We start from the raw sequence: 15550 nt of genomic DNA, 5'->3' as shown, positions 1-15550 counted from the left end.
CACTAGATTGAAGAGTAGGTGATAGGGAGTAAGAATCCTGGAAAGGTAGGAGGGAGCTAAATTATGAAGGGCTTTGAATGCCAAGCAGAGCATCGCATATTTGATCCTGGAGGTAACAGGAAGCCACTAAAGTTTATTGAGTAGTGAAGTGACATAATTGGATCCTCTCTTTAGAAAAATCACTTAAATGACAGACTGGAGGATGAACTGGAGTGGGGAGAGACTTGGTAGGCAAATCCACCAGCAGGCTATTGCAACAATCTAGGTCAGGTGATGAAAGACCTACACCAGGGTGGTGGCAGTGTCAGAGAAGAAAAGGGGGCATATTTGAAAAACGTTGCAAAGGTGAAATCAGCAGGCCTGGGAAATAGATTGGAAATGGTAGGGAGGGGGAGGCGTTATTTCACTTGTATTTTTTTTTTTAACATTTTGTGGTTTCCTTATTTAATTGTGGAATTTAAATACAACAGTCTTTCCATGGGACCAAAGTGTCCCTTCCAGCTCTAAACTTGTAGGAATCTAAAACACAGTGAATAGAGATTGCAGTGAAATCTCATTTATAGCAGAGTGAGAAGAAAAGTTACAGATGTGATTCAATGTGGGTAAATATAGTCCAAATTTTATTTATAAGATGACAGGCTTTTGAGTATAGACTCCCATCCCATATAAGGAGCAACTGAAAAAGCTGGGGAAGTTTAGCTCGAAAAAGCGTCGACTAAGGTTGGAGGCATGATGATAGGAGGGCTCTTCAAGTACTTGGGAGGCTGTTGTGTGGAAGAAGAATTAGGATTACTTTGTTTGATCCCAGAGGATAAAACTAGCAGCAGTAGGAGGAAGATACAGAGTTAGATTTAAACTTGATGCAAAGAAAAAAAAGCCTAACAATTACAGCTACCCAAAGGTGGACTGTTCTGCTTTGGGAGGGAGTGGACTTGTCACAGGATGTTTTAAAGAAAGGTAGAGTATAATTTTCCTCATCAAATGCCAGAATTACAATGTACAGTTTGAAGCACAGAAGAAATACTTTTAGCTTAAAAAGTATGTCCAGGCAGTTCTCACTGAGACCCGTCATGCAGACTCAATGTGAGACATTCCAACCTGGACCCCCACCATGCGTGAATGCATCTCAGTCCATGTGGGGCAGGCAGGTGTCCAGATGGGCAATGCCTGTTGGAAGCTGTACTACCTGGAACATGACATCCAGCCTGAGGGGTAGATGCCCAGTGACAAGACCCTCTGGGGAGGAAATGACTCCTTCACCACCTTCTTTTGTGAAACGGGCTGGCAAGCATGTGCCTCAGGCTGTCTTTGGGGACCTGGAGCCCACAGTGATTGATGAGATCCAAACTGGCCCCTACAGACAACTCTTCTACCCAGAGAAGCTGATCAATGGTAAGGAAGATGCTGCTAACAACTATGCTTGTGGCTACTACACCACTGGCAAGGAGATCATTGACCTTGTGCTGGATCGAATCGGCAAACTGTCTGACCAGTGTACAGGACTCCAAGGCTTTCTGGTATCCCATCGCTTTGGGGGTGGCACTGGCTCTGGCTTTACCTTGCTGTTGATGGAAAGGCTCTCAGTTGACTATGGCAAGAAGTCCAAGCTAGAGTTCTCCATTTATCCAGCCCCCCAGGTTTCTACAGTTGTGGTAGAGCCCTACAACTCCATCTAGACCACCTACACCACCCTTGAGCACTCAGATTGTGCCTTCATGGTAGACAATGAGGCCATTTATGACACCTGTTGCCGAAATCTAGACATCGAATGTCCCACCTACACCAGCCTCAACTGTCTCATCAGCCAAATTGTCTCCTCTATCACAGCATCTCTTTGTTTTGATGGTGCGCTTAATGTGGACCTCACAGAGTTCCAGACCAACTTGGTGCCCTACCCTTGAATCCATTTCCCCCTAGCATCCTATGCATCTGTCATCTCTGCTGAGAAGGCCTACCACGAGCAGCTCTCAGTATCTGAGATCACCAATACCTGCTTTGAGCCAGCCAACCAGATGGTGAATTGCAACCTTTGTCATGGCAAATACATGGCCTGCTGCCTCCTGTATCATGGCGATGTGGTACCCAAAGATGTCAATGCTACCATCACGGGCATCAAGAACAAATGAAGTATCCAGTTTGTAGACTGGTGCCCTACTGACTTCAAGGCTGGCATCAACTACTAGCCACCCACTGTGGTTCCTTGTGGGGATCTGGCCAAGATACAGAGAGCAGTATGTATGCTGAGCAACATAACAGCCATTGCAGAAGCCTGGGCTCACCTGGACCACAAGTCTGACCTGATGTATGCTAAGAGGGCATTTGTGCACTGGTATGTAGGTGAGGGCATGGAGGAGAGAGAGTTCTCTGAGGCTTGGGAGGACATGGCAGCCCTGGAGAAAGATTATGAGGAGTTGGGCATCAACTCCTAGGAGGATGAGGGGGAAGAGTAGAGTGGCCACCTGAAGCCATTTTACTGTTTGTTGCAAAATCCTTTCGAAATAAACAGTCTCTGTTTTGAAACTAAAACAAACAAACAAACAAAAACATGTCTGGTTTTAGGGAACAGGTAATAAAAATATGGAATTCACTAAAAAAAAGATGATAGAAGCCCTAAATATAACTATATTGATGAAGAGTTTAAATAAATTCAAGAACAATAGATGTGGTATAAAGGTACTAGCTATTGGGGCAGCTAGGTAGCACAGTGAGTAAGAGCACCGGCCCCAGAGTCGGGATGACCTGGGATCGAATCCCGGCTCAGACACTCAGCACCCACCCAGAAATAACTGGCTGTGTAACCTTGAGCAAGTTACTTAACCCAAATTGCTTGAAAAAGAAAAAAGGCACTAGCTATTTCCCTAAACTATGGATTGTATTCTCCACTGCCCAGAGGAAATTTCAGAACAATGAGATCAGGCACACACTTCCTGGGGGAACTTTGCTCCAGTCTGGTCTTCATCACAGGCTATAGCAATCAAATCTAGCTGAACTGAGTCCTGACTTCTCTTTCTTTATGGATTAACACAGCTTCACAGCTTTGCTGTCTCCCCTAGGGCTCTTCTAGTTTCCACATGTAATTGCACAGAATGACCCCAACACCTTCAGGTCATGGAGATCCTTTAAAGTCCCACTCTGAGAGAAAATGTAATACCTCTCAAAACAGTGCATGTCCTGCAAGCCCAATTCTGAAACATAAGAGTAAATGGCTGCAGGTGCAGAGATTCGCAGCAAAGAATGCCCTTTAGAGAAACTTCATAACTATGTTCCCCTTGTTGAGGGAGTTAATTATTTAGGTTCCCAGCAACAACTAGTTTATGTATCTTCTTCCTTCTGGGAAACACCTAGCTCTGAAGAGTTTTGAAATGGATGTTGGAAAGAGTTCCTAGCCCGTCAGAAAGCCAGTCCTTCTGGAGAGAACTTTGGGGAACAGGGAAAATTCAGGGAAAGCTAAAAGAAGAGGCTTATTTCCTGCTTTTCACAGATCATATAGCCCAGGTACAAAGAGCAGAAACCCTGCAAACAGAAAGTTTTGTCTCTGAGGCCAGATGGAATAGGAATCTTAACCTTGAACTGAGTTCAAATCCAATAATTCTCCAGCATTTTGTCCATACAGAGTCCCCTCTGAGCAAGGCCTAGATATCTCCACTCCATCCAGGTGGAGTACAGAGATACACCTGCAAATGTCTTTGACATCTGAAACATACTCCTTCTCCAACCCCAAGATCTGTTCTCCTGGGTGAGGGAAAGAGAACCTAATACTGCAAAGACTGAGTGTACATGGGCTTCTGCATTTGATTGATTTATCATCATGTGTTTGTTTCCAGCTTATCTATTTTCCTTCTGTTGCCAGGTGCTGTCCATAATGTCCCAGGCCTGCTTCTTCACTATTACCTCCACTAGATTTGGGTGTTGACCCCTGTCTTCTTATGTACAATTAGGAAAAAAATCTCTTTACTGGTCTCTCTGTTGTCACTTTCTTGCTGTTGATATTCTTGATTGTTTTAAATGCCTTTATTATTAAACATTCATCTTTTTTCATTTATGGTTAAGCTCTTATTTGCAGGATAAGTCACTCTAGACTCCATCCTGCTCCATTGATCTTTCAAACACATTATTCCATTGTCTTCTTTGTCTTATGGTGAGTCAGAAGTCTTATGTTATTTGAATTTCCTTTCCTTTGCATTCAAAGATCTTTCTATTGATTGCTTGCAGAGCATCTTGTTTTTAAACTGAATTGTTAAATTTAACCACAATGTGTCTTGGAATTTTTTGCAGTCTTGGGGTTTTTTAGAGGCAATTTATGAATTCTTTCAATTGGTCTTTCATTTTCTACGTTCAGGTCTAGGCAGTTCTCTTCTATTACTTCCTGCATTATGGTATTAAGGGTTGGTTTTTTTTGTTGTTGTTGTTCCTGTCATGTTCTTCTGGAAGACCTATGATCCTTACTTTATCTCTAAGCATCCTATCTTTGAGATCTGTATGTATTGTTTGCAAAGTCAATATATTTTCTTTTAATGTTATTGGTTGGTTTTTTTTTTTTTGCTTCTCTTCTTTATTTACATTCCCAGTATATTGTTCTATCTTTTTTTTTGTGAGAATTTCTTTGGTGAGAATTTCCATCACAGATTCCAGTTTTTCTATTCTGTCCATTATTTTTGCTGTGCAGACCATAAGTTTTGCTCTTACAAGTCTCATTTCTCTTTTGAACCACTCAGGAACTATGTATTGTCATTCCATTTTCTCCTACACAAGGTTTTCTGTCTCATCAAGCATTGGATCGTTTTCCTTTGTTTTGCAGTATTAATTCACAGATACTTGAACTCATTTATTAGACCTGGAAGCCATATTTCTTTTTACTGTTAATGACTTCCCTGTTCATTTGTGTGTTTATGTTTAAAGTCTTTGGTTTTTCTTCTTCCTGATATCTTTGGTAATTTCAGCTCCTTTTTTACCTTATTTTATTTTCCTCTAATATTTAATTTCTGAGGCTCTGATTCGCTTCCCTCTAATGGTGGTTTCCTTCAGGGCTGAATCTCAAAGCATCTCAGCTTCTTCCGATGGAATACCAGCCTAGGTCTCTGCCCTAAGTGACTTTTGGATGGACAAAACTGGCCCCAGCTGGGTGCTGAGTACTTTCCCTCAGGCTTAGTGGAGTGTCACACAGCCCAATCCCCAGTTCCTCAGTTCTATGGTTTGGCACTGGCAGTTCAGAGACCTGCCATGCTGATACTACGAGGTTGATTTTTGTAATTTAGTTTCTGAGACTTGGGGGTGGAGGTGGAAGTGGAGGTAAAGGTGGGATATGGTGCCTATTTCCAGCCCAGACACATATCTTGTCCCTTTTCCGTTCCTGTCTCTCCTTTGGAGATTTTGTAGCACAGAACACTGCCCACCAGACCACTGGCTGTATGACCCCAGTGAGCTTCCAGAATCTAGCACACTGCAAAGACATGCTGGCAATCTAGCCTAAGCAAATTTCTACAGTCTAGAACTGAGATCTCCATGACACTGGAGAGAGAGAGGACAGACCAGGGTGTGGGATTGAGTTTTGTTAGTAGTCTGAGTGGGTCAGCTAATGCAGCCTTGTTAATGCAGCTAATGCAGCCTTGTTGTCAATGGCACTGAGTGTGGGAGAGGGGAACTAAGTGAGTTCAATGTAGTTAACAATTCATCAGTTTGCTTTTTAATCTTCTTTTGGATTCTGGGTATCCTAAATCATGAAGACAACTGAAATTACTTTATTTTTGGCACATAATTTCAGTTTTGGAGAGGTCAAGGGGATCAGAGAAAATGTCTAATCCTCCATCTTGTTTATCCCATTGACTTAGATTTCTGCTTATGACTGTCATATGTGTGAGCCTTCCTGTAGGCATAATCAAAAGTATGTATTTATCAACTAACAGATATCACATCAGTGTGATTATTACATGGGATTGTAATTGAGTATCTCTCTCTCTCTCATTATATCTTTATCTCTCTATACATAGATGGGTAGATAGGTAGATAGATATGACCGATTGCAAGTGCTCCAATGTGAGTCTGTGGAGTTTAGGACATAGAAGGAAGAGGCACAATTGGGAGAGGTTGGAAGCTTAAGAACATCCTTTATGACCATAAAGAAGGGACAATTACACATAAATGGAAACTTGCTTTTTGAGTACAGTAACTCAGGAGGCTACAAAGCCCAAGAATGAAAACCTTATGGTCACATAATCTGGAAGGCAGGTAGATAACTGGGGAGAACAAGGAAGAGCCTGGTCACCAGAGAGTAATCCACATGGAATTAATTCATCCCCTGGACTAGGCCAAGAAACTATGGGAAACAGAAAGAACTTTTGTCTCCAAAGGAAAAAGACTCAACTTCTCCACTGTACATGGAGGAAGGAAACAGCAGGGAATAAAAGCACCTTACTGAGGAAAACAGACAAAGCCACATTGGGACCCCAGTAGCAATGCTGTCTCAGGTAAAATAGAGCTGACCTGGGACTCAGCTGTCAGAGGTTCAGCTGTCAATTGCTTGTTCTTCTGGGATCCCTTAAGGGGATAGACAGAACCTAGGGAAAAATGCAGAGCTAGGAAAAGAAAAACCAGTACAAGGAAAATCAGCCTCACTAGCAGTCAATAGTTCTCAATTAATATGGTTTCCAGATCCTCTACCCCTTTGGTTGACCTCCTCAGGAAATACTTTGATATTGGGATTGAGGGTCAGGAAAATTCCCACCTTTTGTTCAAAGTCCAAGTCAGACACTTACAGCCTGGGCAAATCACTAAATCTAGCACAGTGGATAGGAACTCAGGAAGACCTGAGTTCATTCTTTTTCAGACAGTAACTGTATGATTTTTACCTTTAACTTGTCTGTTTCCTCATCAGTAAAATGGAAGGAACCTCTCTGAGACCCCTGACTCGTGGGATTTTGATATTCCCATTGATGACTACTTTAACATCATGATCACACATTTCCTTAACCTCCTAACTTTAATGGTCTCCTTCTATATTCTACTCCAGAAATAATAATATAGAGGGAGAAAAAGTTAATGCAGGGTAAACAGAAAAAAGTGGTAAAGGGCAACTGCTTAAGAAGGAAACTGGGAGAACAAGGAAAAATGGTGGTAACTAATGGAAGATGAAGAAACAGTGTGAGGGTAATGATGTATCAGGAAGATCATGATAAGGTAATATTGCAAGGTGTTCTTGGGGAAACTATCACAGTGTGTTGGGAAACAAGAGTTGCAATACTGTGTGAATAATGGAAAGAGAGGTCAAAACAGAAAAGACTGCAGCAGAAAAGATGGCAGAACGGGAAGAGAATATGTGACAATGGAAGGAGGTAACAGGAACTAAAGAGAGGCAATATGTTGTTGTACAAAGACTATTGTACTTGGAATCAGGCAACCTGGGTTCAAATCCTAGCTCTCAAAACTAGCTGAATGACCTTTGATAAATCACTTAGTGTCATTTTTTTAAATTGTAAAGCAGGGATAATAACCCTCTACCAAATTCTTATTCTGATGCTCCAGTATGACAGGAGTCCAGGTAACCCTGGGCTCTTGAGAGATATGCAAGCAGAGTAAAAGCTTAGGCAGTTTCTCTAAAATAGGAAGGCTGGAGGTAGAGGCCCAGTGATGGACTATAAATTTGTGATGAGTCCCAGCCTTTGGAGAGGTCCATCCCTAGCCACAGGCTAATTTTTTCTAGTCATAGAATTCCTTTAGGATCATATTCTCCATCATCATTGAGGGGTTGTGAAGTATTAGTGGAAGGAACAGCTACATCAGTGAAATAATAGAACTCTGAACTGATGTTTAGACCTTACAGTTATTTTTGTGGTTTTTTTTTTTTGCAAACCTTAAAAGTACTACAGAAAGCTGAGCTTTTATTATTATCTCTTTGTAGACCATGAAAAGGGATTAGTACTTTACAAAGCTGAGGTCAAGGCTGAGTACCAGGTGAGGATTCATTGACAAGAAGGGATAATTAACTGATGCTGTCTTCAGAGACTTTGGGGGGCTGGGGGTGGGGGGAATGTTACCATCTCCATCTTCTTCCCTTTCAAGAGCCTTTACTGTTGAGCACAGCCTGGGATCCAGAGACCACTGGGAACAAAGAAGGTATAAGGAGGCCAAACTGGGCTAGGAGGCCAGAAATCATCCCTCAGGGTATGGGGTACGTGAAGAGGAACTCAGTATCTCTTACATTCATAACTGAAGAGAATGGGGAGGAGGAAGCCCAAGGAAATGAGGAGGCAGGGTAGGGTCTGCCTATCCACTTCAGTGTCCAGCTCCTATCCACTAGAGAAAGAAGTTGAGTTCTTAGAAACCACAGGCAGTTCAGGAGAGAGAGTTCCAGGCCTCTGCAAAGTTACAGTAGGGTCTGTGCCAAGTCCCACATCAGTTTCTAAAAGTTCGTGCAAGTGTCCCCAGAAGCCCTAAGCCCGCGGTCTCCTTGTGGACTCAGAATCCCTGACTTAGAGGGGCCCACACCTGCCCACGCCCCCAGCAAGCGCTCCCCCTGAAGTCTAGGCGGGGGCGGGGGGGGGGGTAGCCCACCACTGCCCCAGGCGGCCCACCCCATGAAGTGCCCAGTCCTCCTTGCCTAGGTGAGCAGCTCCATTTACCCGCTCTGTATCATGTTTGTACATCATTATTTGACCGGTCTCCCCCATTAGAGCGCGCGCTCCTAGGGGGTAGGGGCTGCCTTTACCTTTCTTTGCATCAGCAGGGCTTACCCCGTGCCTGGCACACAGTTGGCACTTACTAAATGCTTGCTGACTGGACATGGCATCAAGCCTGAATCTGCTTCCTCTCTATAACTTCCACTCCCGCGCACGAAGGCCCTTCAGACACTGGGGAGGGGTCAGCAAGTTCAAGCTCTCCCACCCTTCAGCCTTCCGTTCCCCAGGTCAAGCAGACACCCTCCTACCCAATCCCTCCAGAGGCCTGGTCTCCGCCCCCTCCCATCCCGGCCAGCCTCTCAGAACTCTCCTGGAGAAGCCCCAGCCGGCGGGAGGCCGCTTTTTTTCGCTCCTGAGAGGCCCAAAGTCGCAGGCGAGTCGCCCTTGGGCGAGCATAGCAGGGGCTGGGGTTGCTGTATGAGTATTGAGGTTAGTGAGGAGCAGTTCTTCCCTTCGATTGCCCTCCCTCCCCACCCCAGTCCCGTGACCCTTCTCGGCCTCCGTCCCACCACGAGGGCTCCGCCTACCCCTCAGGCCTCTGGGCCGAGAGCCGAAGCACTCACCTTCTCTTTGGTGCACGCCGGGGTAGCTCTACGCGCGCCAGCCTACACAAACCTCCCTGTCGGAAGTGCTCTCTAGCCCAAACCGGATGAGGACAGCCTGCGCTCGGGGCTTCTCTAGGCCGCCAGGGAGATCGCCTCCTCCCATCTCTGTGATTGCACCTCCTTCCGTCTTGCTTCTGCGCCTTTTCTTCTTCAGAAATCCGGTTCAGCTCTCTGATCACCCAACTTGCTCTATTGTCACTCAAATGGAGTCCGAGGCTTGGGTTCGAATCCCAGCTCTGGCATTTATCGATCTGGTGACCACGGGCAAGGGGCTTTCCTTTTCTAGGCCCGCCTCAGTTTCTTCCTCTGTGAAGGGGGTTTTAAGGGCCAGGGTGGCTCTTGAGCTTACAGTGGCGAGCCAGACTTCTGTTGTATTTCATGCCTGGGGATGAATTGGTCAGTGATGGGCCGTGGTAGCTTCCCTTTCCTGCGAGGCAGTCCTAGGCTCAAGTTGTGCCCGGGAGGGAGCTCCTGGACCCCCATTTATTGGGTGAAATGGACATGACAGCAAAGCCAATTATAATTTGATAGGAGTGTTTATTAACCGTGGTGACTGAGTCTTCTGAAAGGTATACTTTTATAGAGCTAGGTGTTGCTAATCAACAAAATGTGGTTCCAAGGGGGGGTACCATTTCTAGTAAAGTCTTGGGTACCTAACAAGAACAAACTTGTATCTGGGGTATGTTTCTAGCAACACAGGTGAAACGTTCCCTCACTATTATGGCCTATTAGGTGGTTTCCAGGGACCCTGGTAGGAGTCCCCTTCTAGCAGGTTTAGGGGGCTTTGGTGTATAATTTCTGATGGGCATTTCACTCCCCCCTTTTTCTTGTTCATAGTTGAAACTCAGACTCAACTGAGTCCAGGGGAGTTTTCTTGCACTAGGGCTGTGGTACCCACTGCTGCCAATCCTGCCATACCAAGGCCAACTAGGATAAGGACTAATATGGGGGCTGCCAGCAAAAAGGTGTTCCTGCATACAAGTAGCCAGAAGTTAAACTCAAGTCCAAGGCTACCAGAGTGATGCCCAAGTCTGCAGGGGTGATGGTAATGGGTGAAACAGGGGGGCCATCTGGGATTTGATGGCCACCAGGAGGTGGGTTGAGGAACAAGGCCCCAGGGTCCCTTCGTGTGACATAAAACCTGATTCCCCAAGTTTTCCACTTTTCCAATCCTGTTTGGTCCAATCCTAAACCCTGATGACAACTGGGTTACATGACTTAAAGGTATTACAATGAGTCCAAGAGTACAAGGTGGAAGCATAGGAGTTGGAACTGGCCAAAGGCAGGAATGCCAGGAACAGGAGCTGTCAGGACAGTCTCTTAATCTTCAGTTGTAAATCACCGGCTGGCTCTGTTACCCACAAGGCTGGTGGGTCAGGAGGAGCCATCACCTTGATGTGTGAGGGGTGGATCCAGGCTTTTCTTCCGGCCACCTTAACAGTAGAGTAGTCTGGTACACCACTCGAACTTTGTCCTGGATGTCTCGGAGAGCTTGGAGGATCTTAAGAAGTAAATCATTAACAGTCATACGTAACAGCAATCGTCCCCCAAAATACAATAGGAGGTGGGGTGCCGAACAGAATTTCAAAAAGGGTAATGAATTTTTATACATGTGCAATCCGTTACAAATATTAACACTTGTTTAGATGATGGAATAACTACAAATTCATATTAAAACAGCAAGTTCTTTTCTGCTTTACAATTTGTTGCATCAATTTATCAAGAAACATGTCTTGCAAGTGGAGGTTTTAGTGGATCTCTTAGAATCACACTAGAGATTTTAAAAATTTCTTCTAAAGGTATTTTCCCTCTTCAAAACAGTTTCAAGATTTATAAATGATCACTAAACTTCTGTGAAGGAAGTTAATTGAAAACTTTTAAATTATAAGCAATTTGCATAATATTCTAATTCTAGATGAAAAATAATATTAGATTTTCCAATAAGCTAACATAAAAAGCTCACATCTTTTATTGATTACTTGCTCTGATCATAGAAACCTGTTTTGAAGAAAAAAGGCAGGGACATGTGACATTCCAAATATGCCAGGAGAAAACAGATATTCCATCTCATGCAGCATCTGTTCCATTTCATAGCTAGACTCAGGAATAGGTGGGAAACATTCCTTTTCAAAGGAACCTCGTGGCTAAACTGAGCCAGGAGGGATCCCATCCCAGACAGAGGCTAAGATTGTTCCTTCCGCCTTTACCAAATACAGACTTCCACCTGTTGACAGTACAGGATCACATTCCTCTGAGTAGCTAGTGGCATTTTCTCTCAGACGCTGATTTAATGCAGACAACTATACCCAAATTCAGACTTAAAATAAAATTTAGTTGTGGTCCCAAGTGCTTTTTACCTTAAACAACAAGCTTCACCAATTACAGCTTAGAGCCAGTTATAATTACTTTTATTCTCATGGGGCTGCAATAAATAATAAAAATGTATCAGATCTTATAATGTAAGGAATTCCTTTTACCATCCTTCTAAAATATAAATGCCAATTTATAAAAATCCTTTTTGATCTTTGCAACTTCTTAGCAAGTTAGGTTTATTTAAAACTTCCTTTCTCAGGCTGAATGACCTTGCCTGGAAATAGTTTCTAGAGGATTTAACAATTTTACAACATAAGGAAAATTTACATGAATTGTAAGCAGGAGAGACTGCTCTGAATGGGCAGAACTAGTCAAACAAATTTTCATACAGTAATCAATAAACAATTTTAGGTTTTAACATTAAAACATTGGCCCAAAATAGCTTAGTTAACAGTTTTACAAGTTTTTCTAAATAGCAGATATACATATTTAAAGTAACATTACTAATCTTACACAATTTTCTCCTCACTCAGGTTTTACAATATACAGTGTAGAAATACAACAATAATATAAACTGCGAGATGACATGAATTGCATTTCCAAATTACATATAAGAATGATTGATCTTACCAAGTGAAGAGGCTAGTTGACTTCTGACCTCATTTTCTCCTCTCTTTTTCTCATCTCCCCACTTTACAGATGAATTGAGACTCAGGGTTAAATGATTTATTCTAGGTCACACAACCAGTCAGTACAGAGTTCCAAACACACTATTTCTTACTGACAAGCTTTTTCTCACTTTTCTGATTTTCTCTCTTTCGTCTTTCTCTTAGCTGTACCTCTCTGTTTTTTTTTTCTCTTTTTGCTCTATATTCTGGGGTGTTTTCTCCCTGCTCCATTGTTTTCCAGGAGTCCTTAGCAACCTTCTTTAATTCCTTGGCGCTAGAACAAGCAAAGTGATTATTTGCAGCAAGGGAGAGATCTCTTAGATGGTACTTAAGTTGGGGCTTCATGGTACAGAGTAAACTCTGTATTTCAGGGGAAAACCCTCCATTTTTCCAAACTCATCACACTCAAAGCACATTTATCAGCTTATACTCTATCAAATAAACCTCTATAAATGCTTAGCTGTAGCAGACCTTGGTTATGGGGTGGTCGATTCGCCTGGAGCATTGAGAAGAGGGTTTGGGAAACTTGAAGTAGAAACTTCAGGCTCTGCTTACTTAGTGGTGGACTTCAGGGTACCTGGGGATCTAAAACTTGCTGATGGGAGCTAGACCAAGTACCCCTTTACTAAACTATTCAGGCTGTGGAAAGAATATAATTTTAGGCTGAATAGCTCAGATCTAACACACACTTTAGTAGCTCAGATGTATCCCAGGCTTAGTATATGGGATAATAATTTACTTGTATTTGTACCTTTGTTTCACAAGCTTCTTTTCCCTTGTCTAACTATTCCCATGTCATTCAGAAAAATGTTCTATTCCAGGGATTTAACCTTTCAGGTAGGCAGATGACAAGCCCGTATAGCTCTGATGTAGCTACTGTACCTTCCCCCCTTTTTCTTTTTTTTGGAGGAAATTAACTCAAATTAACTTCACTGCAGCCCTAGCTCAGTTACAGCCAGGACAACAGGGAGAAAAAATCTTAATGGTTCAAACCTCTTACTGTCTCAGCTCTGTCAGAGCTGGATGACAGGGGAGGGCTTTGTAGCCCTAGCTAAGAAGAACTGGGACCACAGGGAAGAGAATCTTAGTGGAATTTTCTTTTTGACTTTTTACTCAAATAAACTTTTCTTAGGTGTTCATTCCTTTAAAATTTCAGATCTACTCCAAGACTTTAAGAGAAACTGCTTCTCATAGAACACAGATAATACAACTCTTTACCAGTAACAATCATGGTCTTAATTTTAAACTTTGAAATAAAAACAATTGAATAACCAAGCTGGTGACCTTAAACTTCAGTTTTTGTAGTGCCAAATAGTAACCAGAATGAATTCAGTTACCTGGATCTATATTCCCAGTGATGTTGCACAGTTCTCTTTCTGTGACCCAGGAAAGGGTTAAGTGTTAGTCCTATTTCAAAGTGCAGCTTGGAAACCTACTTCTCTTTGATCATTGAGGTGACCCCTTTTCCCTTAGATAGATTTTAGGGGAGAAATTTCCCATTCTATCTCTGTCCATTTGTCTTTCTACTTCGAGAACTTTGGCTGGAGTTCAAAAAGTAGAAGGAGAAATGGTTTTCTGCCAACAGCCATTGCTTAAGAGATTATTAATCTTTCTAGCACAGGTACAGCATGTCTTACACTTGGATGCTTTTGGCTTACAGGGTGGCAGATTTAGAAATTTCTTTACATAATCATACAGACAGGATATACACAAAATAACACAACACACAAAATACACTCCAGCAGCGTTTTTGTCTCTCCGATGGCCCCTTGCACTGAGATTTTTGGATTTTGAAAGTTCACTCCCTCCCCTTGGGGATCCCAGGTGGAGCAACCAGAACAGAGCGACTGTTGGCAGTTTTCCCAGGTAGGCTCGTCAGATCTCAGGGTGGAGGGGGAAGAGCCCTGACGGGGTGGTTGAGTCAGGGGATGGAGAGCTGGCAGGAGACTGAGCTTTTGATCTTTGGCAGTGGCTCCCTGGGCTGAGACTCCAGGCTGAGAAGGACTCAGGTTCCTGGTCCTCTCAAGAAAGCAATACAAGCCTGGGGCCGAGGAACATCTCTCAGTGGCTGCCCCCTAGAATCAAATTGCTTTCCAAGGCTCCGGTCCAGCTGTCTTTTAATTAAGGTTCAGTGCCTAGTGACAGAACACATAAAGAAAGGGTTAAAGCTACAGCTAGTAACAAACACACAGAATGCATAAACCTAAAAAAAAAGCAGGTAATTAAAGTTAATACATAATGAAAAGGCACTCTGTCAGCGTCCTGACCTTGGAGGCCAGTAGGGGCTGTAACACAGTGTCCAGTTTAGCCTCCTACTCTACCTGGGGCCAAGGCACGTCTCTCAGTGATCACCCCCTAGGCATTTTTACACTTCATGAGTACTCACCTAAAAGAACACTCTTGGATCGAATTGAAAGAATTTAGGAAGGACTCAGGTTTCTGGTCTGCTCAGGTAAGCAATGGGAGCCAGAGCCGAGGAACCCCTGGGGCCACACACCCCTGGGGCAAATTGCTTTCCTGCTCTCCCGGGAGCCTGGCCCAGCTGTTGGTTAATGCCAAAGGCAACCTCGGTGGGACCTCCAAGTGAAATGGACAAATGAAATGGGTGTGACAGCAAAGACAATTATAATTTGATAGGAGTGTTTATTAACCACTTATGCATTCATGATGCAAAAGCAGAGTTGAATAGAAAATTTGACATTCAGGCACAAGAAGCAAGAGAAGCATGAGAAGGTAAACAGGGAAAAGAAATCATAAGGAACTTATCAAAGCTGAACTATTTACATTCTTACATGCAAAAACAATAATTGTAACTTATGAAACTTTTCTCAGTATGAGAATAGTTGAAGGGAATATAAATGTGTGTGTATGTATACATACATATATATCTATATAGGAGGGTATATGGGCATATGAATACTTTTGTGAGTGTGTGTATATATGTGTACAGGTATACATAGACAGAGGGCACAGGATCAATTGAATAGGAAGAGATGATACTTAAAAGGTGAAATTGAGAGGTGAGAGAGGAATATAACTAGAGGAGATGGGGAGAGACAGAATGGGGTAAATTATCTCATATAGAAGAGGCAAGGGAAAACTGTTACAATGGAGGGGAAGAACAGGAAGGCAAAAGGGAATGAGTCAACCTTATTCTCATTGAATTTGGCTTAGGGAGGGAATGACATACACACTAAATAGGGTATCTCACCCTACAGGAGAGTAGGGAGCAAGAGGATGAGAGGGGGGATGATGGAGGGGAGGGCAGGCTGGGGGGGGGAAGGGGAGTTGG

The 15550-nt window shown here is 43.2% G+C and overlaps 2 protein-coding genes and 1 pseudogene across 2 annotated transcripts in view; 1 reads left to right on the top strand and 2 right to left on the bottom strand.

Annotated features, from left to right (window-relative positions):
• The window catches only part of LOC138167866 (zinc finger protein 850-like), a 62731-nt gene extending 51762 nt beyond the window's left edge, over positions 1-10969 (bottom strand). Inside the window, exon 1 of the mRNA XM_069096828.1 lies at positions 9236-10969. The gene's annotated coding sequence lies outside the window, so the exon portion shown is untranslated. The remainder of the gene's footprint in view (positions 1-9235) is intronic.
• The window catches only part of LOC138167878 (large ribosomal subunit protein uL2), a 241962-nt gene that overhangs the window by 94422 nt on the left and 131990 nt on the right, over positions 1-15550 (bottom strand). The window lies entirely within an intron of this gene.
• Positions 255-9210, top strand: LOC138167876 (tubulin alpha-4A chain pseudogene; annotated as a pseudogene).

This window comes from Petaurus breviceps, unplaced genomic scaffold (assembly GCF_028583685.1).
Source record: "Petaurus breviceps papuanus isolate PSGF00001 unplaced genomic scaffold, PetGlider_PUasm1.0 318, whole genome shotgun sequence".
Classification (NCBI taxonomy): domain Eukaryota; kingdom Metazoa; phylum Chordata; class Mammalia; order Diprotodontia; family Petauridae; genus Petaurus; species Petaurus breviceps.
The sequence above is the reverse complement of the archived record's forward strand: the minus strand, read 5'-3'. Positions and strand labels throughout refer to the sequence as shown.